Source organism: Anopheles arabiensis, chromosome 3, assembly GCF_016920715.1.
Source record: "Anopheles arabiensis isolate DONGOLA chromosome 3, AaraD3, whole genome shotgun sequence".
Taxonomy (NCBI): Eukaryota; Metazoa; Arthropoda; class Insecta; order Diptera; family Culicidae; genus Anopheles; species Anopheles arabiensis.
Genome location: NC_053518.1, coordinates 26,857,174 through 26,869,179, shown reverse-complemented (window position 1 = coordinate 26,869,179; position 12,006 = coordinate 26,857,174).

Sequence of the window (12,006 nt, the reverse complement as noted above, 5' to 3'; positions counted from 1 at the left end):
GTTTTATTACTCTGATAGGTTATAGCTGTAGCTATATTTTAATTTTACAATACATTTTTGAATTTATGGTGTAAATAGCTTCTACAGGATGGAACTTTCACACTTCTTTTCTTCTCAAAATCATTAAAAGTTATGTATATATTTTCCTTATAAGCTATGCTTTCAAACAATAAGTAAAACTGATTGAACTATTGTAAATCAAGCGCATAATTTCTCATATCGTACCAGGAGCTTCAAATACACGCTTTTCAATCGAGTCAAGCAACAAACAGCCTCACTTTATGCTACGAGTCAATCCGTTCGTCGTGAACAACTTGGACCACGGGCACAATATCCTCGCTCACAGGCCGGTCCGTTCTTTTGATCGCTTGTTCGGGCGATTTTCTACCGGTTCGGCTCCGTTCCGGGTTTGAGACTGTGTGTATGTGTATTCAGTACAACATAGACACAAAAAAGGGTCATCATTACCGGTGCACATGAAAGACAGCAAAGCTTCCGTTCTTACTCGCCCCCAGGGGGAAGGTGCCGAAGCCAAGGGCTTGGCACTGCACAAACACAATCATTTTTCAATCACGTGGAACATCCTTAATGTCGTTGTCTGTCGGCAGGCTTAGGGGACTCGTTTTGGTTTTTGGGACGATGGTTTTTTTTTTTGTTTGCTTGCGTCTGAAGAAGAAAATCAGAAAGGAAAATGTTGTTTTCCTCATTTTGATGGTTGCCGAGAGGTACCGAGAATTTATATTTTCTATTGAGACGAAATGTCCACCGAGGGCATGCAATGAAAGGGAACGGCTGGGAAGGGAACGGACATCTAGCTGGAAGTCAATCGGATGCGCAATGGTACCCAAATATGCTAGGCCGGCGTCACACAGGAAAGGAAATAATAAATAACCGGTTTGTCTATTTTTCTGACAGGTTTTATAAACGACACGAGCGCAGAGAACAATTAACACCCGTCCTTCTCTGCCGGATGTGACCGTTGTTCGTTACCGGTGCGGGGAGGTGGAAATGGCGACGCAAGAACCGTAGTAGATTTGTCCCTTCTGGGGCATGAGAATGCGTCGCAGAGGAGAAGGTTCATTTTCCACTAGGCTGCCAGTATGTCAATAGGCCCGCGGGTTTGCCCGTTCGATCGTGAGGGAGGTTCCATTTTTTTTCTCTCTTCTGTTGGGTTTCTAAAAGGTCTCCCGAACGATCTAACGACAAGAAGGATGGCAATGTGGATTTCGCAAAATTTGATTGATGAAGCTTCGCTATCATCTCCTTCCCCTTGTTCCACAGTACACAGTGTGCACGTGTCTCCCCCCGAAGGTAAGACGAAAATTGATTGAAAATTGAAGCTAAAGGTGCAGCTAATGCAGCAGTTTGAGGGTGAAGATGTTTTTTCTTCTCTTGGTTTCCTTACTAGTTTGAATCCGTCGATTGGGGAGGTCGTTTTCGCTGGGAGGAATACATTGTTGGCAGTAGAGACGCCACTAAACTTGTTGGGAGCTTATTGGCCATCGTTTAGCCGTCACAAGTGGACTTCCGCTGCCGTTTGACGAATGCCTGCACGGGTCAAGCGAATGATACTGACAGTTCATGAAGGTTGAATGAAAAATGGTTATGGCGGGATGCTGGCGGTGCCACCGATTTTCGGGGATGGGACATTACCGAAACCGGACCAATGGGTTATGAGGCATTTGTGATAGACAAACAAGTTTTGAGGTGGGCCTTATTGAATTGAATGAAACATTGAGCTCAGTGTATTTTCACTTCACAAGGCGTGTGATTTGATTGTTAGTAGTAGTTTAAAGCTCCAATGAAATGGATGTTGTTCGGATCGTCTCTGTGGTGTGAGTGTTAATCGCGGTAGTGAATTCTGCTCGATTTTATTTTCTATGTTCTCTTCTTGAAGTTCTCCTACGTTGTGTGATTATTCTAATAACTATAGAACCAGTATGAACAAACCGGTTGTAACGCTAACGGTTTACCGCTAAAGTTCACCGTTTCCGATCAACAAATTCAATATGATCAAAAACCGAACAGATGTTATTATTATTATAATTATTATTTTTCTTATTATTATTATTATTATTATTATTATTATTATTATTATTATTCTTATTATTATTATTATTATTATTATTTTCATAATTATTATTATGATTATTATTATTATTATTATTATTATTATTATTATTATTATTATTATTATTATTATTATTATTATTATTATTGTTATTATTATTATTATTATTATTATTATTATTATTATTATTATTATTATTATTATTATTATTATTATTATTATTATTATTATTATTGTTATTATTTTTATTATTATTATAATTATTATTATTATTATTATTATTATAATTATTATTATTATTATTATAATTTTTATTGTAACTTTCATCTATTATTATTTTTACTATTATTATTATTCTTATTAATATTATTATTATTATCTTTATTCTTATTACTATTGCTATTATTATTATTATTATTGTTATTATTATTATTATCATCAATATTATTTCTCTTTTCCTAACTAATTGAATGCAATTTTTTTTATTCTTTGTGCAAGATAACATATTTTAATGTGTGTGCGTATTTGATATGCCTTAAAAGTTTTGTTTAAGAATAAAAACAAGAATCATTCAACTATGCAGAGATCTTTTTGTTTCCATACGTTGCATTACGTTTAAATGTATGCAATGTTGATAACAAATTTCAGTTTTTAAAGGAAAATGGCTGAGTTTTAATTAATTACCCAATTGCTTACGCAATTATGATTGATAAGCTAATTATTTGGTAAGCTTTAGTGGGATCATAAGCAAATTATTAGCCTAAAATTCTCTTAACAGCTTACTTGCAACCGATTTCACTTCAATGCAATGTTGAGCTTTAACGACTTTAACGAGCTTATTATGGCTCACAAGGATTATGAAAAACATGTTTTTGAACTTGACGCTGTTTGTGAAAGGAACAACCATCTCTGCATCTCATCTTCAGGCATTTCATTCATATGACAACTGTCGCACTATCGAAGCAGCCCAACAGCCCAATTGATGGAACATCGAACACCCCCAACAACAAGCGTGGCACAAACACTCGAAATCCAATTTCAACCGTCTAGCTCACGTACCAACCGGGACCAAAACCAAAACGCGTCTACATCAAAGTGCATTGCAGGGGGAACAGGTTGGCCGCACACTTTGCGAGCCGTAAATTCACCGGATCTTTACAGAAGCGACGCCGCGTCAATGCTTGGGCTAGTGCCCCATCTTTACCATCACTTATCGGTGTACGAGACCGAGGGTGTACGGTAATACGCTTGTTTTCGCGACGCATGCGAAACCCGTTCCGTCGACGTATGACGTCCTCCGGTCGTTCGCGTCCGCGATGGGAAGAAAATTGTTCCATGACAATGCTCAAACAAATTAGGTTCGTTCGGCACCATTTGCCATCTCTGGATGGTTGGGAATGGGTACTGGTGGGTGGATTTTATACCTCTATTTTTTCGTTCACCCTCTCTCTCCCTCTCTCTCTCTCTCTCTGGTTTCTACCATCATATTCCGGTTGATACGGTCGAGTCTGCCCAAATCGCTCCCGCGTTTGAAGTGCCACAAGCACTATGGGCGAATACATGTTTGGGAGCCTTGAATGGGTGAAGTAGACCAACTTGGCGCCGAATGTATGGTTTATTTAAATAAAACTAACCGAACGCACGGTGGTACGTGACGCCAGACCGAAGACCGGTACATGATCAATCGCGTCCCGGCATTGGAGCACCCGTATTAGCATAGCGCATGGAGTGAGTGGCTGGGGGGGGGGCGCTAGTTGTGTGTAGGACTTATTTGCGTGCTGCATGCAGACATGTATTTGCAATGAGCATAATGTCTGCTTTTCCTGCATGTGTCTGCTTTACCGTCGTTGTCGTCGTGCTCGACGCTTACCGAGGCCCAGACGATGGAAATGTGATGGTAATCGGGGTGTGCTTTTTTCCCCTGTTTTCCACACAGCATGATGTTTGCTGTACAACGGATACGGGCTTTTGTTTCCTTCCCGCTTTTTCGCATCTCACGTTTGCCCTTCTATTCCGTGGCAACGTGTTTTTCGCGGGCCTTGCTACGGGAAAGATAGTGAAGCAAACACCAACTACATAGCAGGAAGGGGAAGGGTTACAAATGGGGGCAAAATATTTTCCGAGCAATATTTTTCATCAAAATCGAAATGCTCGGGTGTACGGGGTGGCAGGGTACGCATATTGAACCGTGTAGCATTTGCCGGGTTTATTCGAGTGCAGCGAAAAGCTGTTCGATGTGAAAACGGGGCAGTGGAAAGAATAAAAAGTGCATTTTTCTCTTCCTAGCTCCCGTCCCCGCCACTGCCTGGCGTACTCCGCAGCAACGGCTGGGTAACGAGATGATATGGTGATAGTATTTTTTACCACCCCCTGCTGCCGATGCTTTATGTTTGGCATGAAAAGGGTAGGCAAATCTTTTCACTATTCGATGTACTAAATAAATGTATCCGCGCCTCTTCCTACCTTAAATGTTGCCTGCTGGTGTTGCTCCAGCAAAAATCTAGTACATTTTGTTTGATTCGTCATGCGAGCTGAAAGGGATGACGGTACAGGATGGCTACCTTTCTTAACAGCGTGTTTGTGCATCGATAAATGGTTCACAGTTTTGGTATTAGAAAAGCTTTTCTACGTTACGCTGAAGATGCATGAAAGGCATCAATGAAAGAAAGGTATTTTATTTTTTTTTTAAATATTCCCAAACAGATTGAATGGCATTAGTACCCTTTGCTCCCTTATATCACTTTTTTTCTGTGTAAATATTTAACACAAAAAAATCCAAATATTCTACCAAAGCAGAACACACGACACATAATCCTTTTTCATACACACCGCCTCTGCACCATCCCTTGACCCCGGTGAAACTGGTGGACAGATGAATTCTCGTCCGTAAATCTTCCTTTTTGTTCTTTCGTTCCATATGACACGTATTGTCATAGGAAAAAAGATTTATAAAAAAAAAGCAACAACCATCGATCCGGCAAATTGACTGTATCGAGCCTCGTTTGAGCGTTTCGTTGTCTCGTTTTGCATGTTCCTCTTCAGCGCGTTATGATCTTGCGTGTTGAGTGAGTTTTTTGTTGCTTTTTTACTTTTTAGCACACAAAACCACCATCACTAGAATCGCCGGGGTTGCGTGCGTGTGAATAAGCGGATGAAATTTTGCCAACGAAACATACGTTCGATCGGTGTTTTTTTCTTTTTTTTTGTGTGTGTTCAACTGTTGACGGATGCAACAACAAAAAGCAGGAACAAGATAGGCACGGTTTGCCTAAGTTTATTTCCGGAATAGTCAGCCAGCAGGGACGACGGGAGAGCGCATTTATGTCACCAGAAAGGCCCGCAAAAGCGTTCGATATAGAGCAAAGTGCTGAGCTGTGGGTGTGTTGGATTGGGAGCAATTTATTTCATTATTGGCTGGCTGCGCATTTTCCCGGCTCTTTCGGTGCCGTGAAAGGAAACTTATTCGTTTAACGATCGGAAATATGCCGGTGTCCGACTGGTTTCGTTGGTGTCTTTAATTGATACTTCGTTTTTAAAACACGCACATCGTTTGTTTAATTGGAGGAACGGAAATCGATTGATTTTCCGCACCGGAAGTGTTGCTAACGATCAACGCAGCGCTTTGCTTTGATTTGGTGAGCTCTCCTGTGCCGTATCGTTATTATTAAAAAAAAGACCACAGAGAAATCTTCCCATCTGACGCTCACAGACGCATTAATTAATGGTTGACCGTTCAGAGTGCGTTCACCGTACAGCAAACGTCCCACAGTCGAACGATCCGGACGCAATGGTTCGAACCGAAGCCAAAAGCCCGGTCCATCACGGCACTGTCGGACTGTGTTTCCTCGGACTCCCAGGGGACGGTGTGCTGCTGTCCGGAGCCGGGGCGAGTGTTGTGTTTGTTCGTATTTTGTGATTGTGACGTTCGGACCATCAAGTCAGCTCGTTCATTCGTTTCGGACAAATGGATACGACAAAATCAGCCTCATCCCCCGTCGGGAGGGATCTTGTTCTCAAAGGGCTTCTAGTCGTCCTAGTCGATTGTCCAAACCGGACAGTGTCCTCTCAGTCCAATAGCACAGAAGGCGAGGTGCGGAGGAGGCCTGAGGTTTGGAATAAAATTGTACTAATTCCGCCAAACCACAATCTGTGTTTTTGTGTCCACACACAGAGACCGATAGACGTGAGTGAGAGAAAGAGAGCCATACAGTGAAGGAGTTATAGATGGGCGCGGTGTCGAGAAGGACGCGGCGTGACGCGGTGACGGCAAAGGGTGGTGTTTGTATTTGCTGGTAGGATTTGTTTATTATGGTAATTGTTTCTGCCTGCACAAGCAATAAACCGGGCCAGAGGCAAACGAGGCTAGAGAGCATCGGTTCAGCAAGCCGAGGCAACAAGCACGACACGCAATAGTGAAAGGAAAATTATGGATTTGCACCGCCCGGCCCATACGACCCTCTGCTGACCCTCAGCGAGATCGGAGAAATGGCTTACGCAAAAACGGTCGCTTCACACGCCACGAGAGCTGACGTTGATCGGTGCTGACGGCTGCGGAAAACGTCCATCCAGGAGGCCGAAGCTGTCGAATCGAAATGAGGATACATTGGTTGGTAAATGACCACGACAACGACGACGATGACGACGACAACGACGACGTTTGGTCCTGTGTCTGGTCCCTCGGTTTTGGGAAGCGCTTTGAAAGTGGGAACCACTTGAGGCAATATCGAAAAGTACACGAATTACGGGTGGCTTTGGTTTGGTTGGTTGGTTTCGGGCGACTTCTGGCAACTGTGACGCCGTCCCGGGTGCGTTTGTGTGTGTGTATGTGTGTGCGCATTTGCCGTTTTCGTTCGTTAGAAAGCTATTTGCTTGATGATTGCAATGCTTGACACTGGGACGTCGGTGGGCGTAGTGCAGCTTTGCCCGTGCAGGTTACTTTGGATCACGACCTTCAGGGGCCAAAAGTGGAAGCCGTTTCGGAACGTTTGATTTCACCTTGACAGTGGGTGCGTTGCGTGGTGCAGTTCCATGCTTTGTACGATAGCTGAATTGAACTTGCATCAATCACGATTCAATGTAATTGGTTGCGCTCGAAGAAATGGATGGTAAAGGTATGACATTTGAACACTAATAGATTTGATATTAATTTTGCAGTTGTACTTGAATCGTGTGTGCACTTCGGGAATATATGTGTAACTGTTTAAACTTATGGGAAATATTAAAGAATATTTATCTTATTTCTTGACGCAATTCTCATGACAAGAAAGACTAGTTCAAGGTACACATCAACAATACTAGAACCACTACGTGTAAAATTAAACGTAAATGCTAAAATATTAGTTTTTTAAACCATGTTATAGATTAAAATGGTTTAAAAAGTGAAAATTTTAAAAATTGATAAAAGTCTTATAAAATATTTAAATATCAGACAGATTTATTCTGCTTGCTCCTCCTTTGTTACGCTTTCCCTTGATGGAAAAGAAAACTGTGTAACGTTATTAAAAACCAATTTAGCCACTCCCACGTACACTCATCTGCTGCTAAAGGAAATCTCTTTATTAAGCGAGTGACCAGCCCGTTGAGGTTTGTTTGTTCTTGTTTTCCAATTCCTGCTCAACGACAAAAGCGCCTGCTGCTGGCAAACGCATCGCAACTGGGTAAATGTCACCGGTTCGCTTGCCGTTGAGCCATGACCGCAGACCTATTATCAGTCGAAGGCTGGACCGTTTAGCGATCCGGAACGCAACCGCAAGCAACTACTACTTCTACTACTGTACCACGTACTTTGCTCAACCGTCCGAGCAGGTTGATGGATTCCCTTTTACCTAGGCGCTGGTTGCAAAATACTGCATGCCGACTGCCGTTTTTCCACGGAACCACTCGCTTCACTAGTCACCGTGTCATAGGCATCAGCGCCAGTTGTGCTTGATTCTTTTGCGAAACCACACGACGCCAACTACGACGAACGGTTACATACAGCCCGGGCACAGAATGAGTGCTCGAGATTTTACAATTGGATTTTAGATATTGAATTAAAACGTCCGCTGAAAACCGTTCCCCGTACGTAATCAAATGTCCCCCGATGTGGACGTGGGGACCGGATTGGAAGGGTAGATGTGTATGTGTATGGATGGGGCGAAAAGTAGAGGGATGGAAAAAATGGAACCACAACTGATTCAACCCGATGGTTGCGGTTGGGATTTTGTTAATCGAAATGCTGCTGATGGGATTTTTCCGCTGGAAACTCTGTTTCGTCCATCAGCCGTACGCTAGCGAACAAACTGATGTGCCTGCATGTTTGTGTGCCAGTGTGTGTGTGTGCGTATATTGCGATGATGGGAATGCTGGTGGTTGTGTTACGTTGGGGGTTTTCCCCCCCTTCTACTGCTACTTCCGATTTTGCCATCTCATCGGTTAAGCCGTTCGGTTTCCGCCACGCCATGCGGATTCGCTTCAGTTGACGAACTAATCTTCCGGTCGGTTAAGGGAAATCCATCTGCGGCTAGCCTTCGCTTCCAGTTAGCTGCAGCTTGGGAGCTTCTTACCGTTCTCTCCCACTCTCTCTCTCTCTCTCTTTCTCTCTCTCTCTCTCTCTCTTTCTCTATCGGTATTCAACTGATAAGGAAAGAGGAGATGAAGAGCTGTCGGAATTCGACCCAGTGATGGAGGAGATGATCGTTACGTGATCCACGCGCCAAGTAGCGCAACGAGAATGCGGGTTTCGAGAAAGGTTAGACTCGCAAACGATTGGAAAAAAATGTCGCAGATTGTATGCCGGGATAACGTTAACGTTGACATTGCGGTTAAACGATCTTGATAGCGGCCACCTTTATCCGTCCGTTCGATGAAAATGGGTTTGATGGGAGAGTTTTATTTTTTATTTTACCAATTTTACTGTTTGTATTATTTATTATTTTAATAATTGTTGCAGTTGTTTCTTAGCTTTTCCAATGTTTAGTTTATTTTCTTATTTTTCCATAATGATTTTTACGTTTAGCTATTAGTTTTTGTGTCGTCTTTAATGAATTTGTATGATATTAGTTAAGCAGTGGGTTGTTATTTATTAGTTGTTTATTAACTCACTCTTCTTTTACTCATGTTCAAAAATACAATTTTGTCCTTTAAATTCTGTGTAATGATAAGTATTGGTTGGTTTTTCATTAATTTTTACCTATATTTGTTCATATAGTTACTTTTAATGAACAATAAATTAGGTATCATTGTTGTTCTTCATTTAATACAACCTATATAAATTTGCTGTAGGATAAAGATAGAATTTAAAGATAGAATTTAAATTCAATTAAATAATTGAAGGATACAATTATATGTAAATATGTACACATGCCTTTAATACTATAGCTGTAGTATCATACTAAGCTAATGGTATTTCCGATTTATTACTCATCAAACAGCACTTTCACACTGTTTCTCGTATTTGTTGTACATTTTGTTCCATAGAAATCACAAAATGGCACATTTTGTTTGCTTTTTATTCTCCCCCCACTTAGCTGCATAATGCCCTGGGTCCTTATTCGTTAGTAATTGATGACGGGTAAATGCCAACAGAGATGGGAAATGCCACCATCATCGTCCTCGTCATTGCGATTGCGACGCAACATCACCCGCCCAAACCACGAAAGCGATCTTAGTGTAACGGCAATTATCGATAATTTCGAACCAATTCATTATTCATTGACGAACGTTGATGATAAATGAATGCACAAAGGACGCCCATTTTCGACTACGGTGCAAAAGGTGTTTCACACTGAGCTTGTGTGTGCGCGACCGGTTCCCCTTCATTACGATGGTACCATGGTCACGATTGACTTTTTGCACCAGACCTATCCCCCTCCCTGAGTTCGAACACCGGCACGGATCATTCTGCATGTCCTCAAACATGTGGCAAGTGTGGTGTAAAGGAAGGTTTTTTTTGTGTTTGCTTTCGGACCCCGATTGTATCACATTTTCGTTCGCATTGCCTTTAATCGGCCCCGTTGAGTGGATGATAGGCACGAGCACAATTAATGGCCCGCAATCGATCATGAGCAGTTTGTTCGGTTCGCTGTTGCCCGTTCCAACCACAGCGAGGAAAGCAGAATAATGAGATTTCGTTACAACTTGCCACAGTGTTGAGAGCTTAAATGTATGCGCGATGCGTTAATGAGCCGAGGGCGCAGTCCCAATTGTGTTCGCGTATAATGGACACTGTACACTGATTAGTGAAAAGATTATGCGCTCTTCCATTTTGCTGGTTCGTTAATTATCGATGAAAATAGTGCATGTCGCTATCTGATCTGTTTGAAGTGTTTCATTTTTTAATGTGACCGGTCGATAATTCGGCTGATGCAGTCAAGCAGCAATGATTTAATGAAGCATTGCCCTTTTTAAAATGTGTTACTGATGAGTGAAAACATTTTTCAACAAAATCATCCATTTCCTTCATCGCTCATGAACGATTTTACTCAACAAAAAAATTAATAATCTGCCGCTCAGTACTCAACCACCACTTCTATTCACACTATTATCTCATCATTCACCAGCTCTAACCACTGATCGCCCGCAGCGGGAATGGATGGTTCTACGAATCCATTACCACGACCTTGCGCTAATGCCGCTGAAAACCACTTCGCCAGCGAACATAGAAACGGGCGCCTGGGCACTGAATAGAGGGTGGCGCAAACTTTTAATGATGCCTTACGGTCAATCTATTCGACAGCCACAAGAAGCGGACTGGATGAGCGCTGCTAACAATGCTTCCTAGACGGACTGTGAAGGATGGAGGATCGTCTTTTTTTGTATATTAGGACAATGAAAAAGCACGCGCGAGTTCGATTGATTTTAGCCAACCGTTGCCCTTTGCCGGAGAACATGCAAACCCGGCTCACCGGCAATAGCCACTGGATATTTGGTGTTCAAGATTGTCAGCTTTGGAAAACTTGGATGGTGTTTGCAGATTTTTTTTTTTATTTTGCACTAAGAATAGATGAAATACGTTTTATTGTAAGGAAGCCAGGTTTTGATGGCCTTAATCCATGAAAGCACAATGAGAGTGGGCGAGTTCATTCTGAGCGAAATATTCCAATACAAAGAAGAACCTTTTGCAACATTGTTCGGTACAAAAGCACGCAGCAGAGGACATGTCACAGCGTGTGGACGAAAAATTTCAATTATCTTTTAATTTAATATTTTATCGTCTACTGCCAACATGATCCCAAAGCGGCACACACACACCCACACAAGTAGATACTCAGTTGGCAAAAGGTGCATTCAGCACAGTGCAGCCAGATGGTACATTCTCTCACTTCCCCATTGCCATCACGGCGTCCGTTATGCAACGCTCTGTCCCGGTACCCCGGAAACGAGGTGCAAGAAACGACGTAACGACAATTGCTACCAGGATCACCCGGATCGGGGAAAAACAAGCGAGAAAACACTCGTGACACTCGATTGAAACGATTGTGCACCGTGTCGGTGCAGCGCAGCCCAGGCTGCTAGGCCTTACGAAAACAACACGAAGAAGAAAAAGAACCGACCGGGAAAGCATCGAAACCTCGTGACGCGAGCTCCATTAGTGTACGGGTTTCCAGAAATGAATCTGCAAACGGTGATGATGAAGCGCTCGCGACACGTTTCCACTTTGCGAAACAGCGTAACCCATCCTGCATTGGGGACCGGCAAAAAAACATCGTTTAAAGATTGCACCCAACGTACGGGTCAAACCATCGAACATCGTCCGGGGTACGTTTCACGTTTAGGGGGGAGGGGGCAAACGAGTCCAAACGTGTGCTTTGATATTCCGGGGATGCTTCGCAGGGCTCTGTTTTAGCCAATTAAAATGTGTCGAGCTGACAGGTTTTTGTTTGCCCGCTGTGGTCGTTCCCGCCGTGCCGGGGCGTGATCGGTGTCTCTGGTGTGCTGCACTGCCCCGATCATCA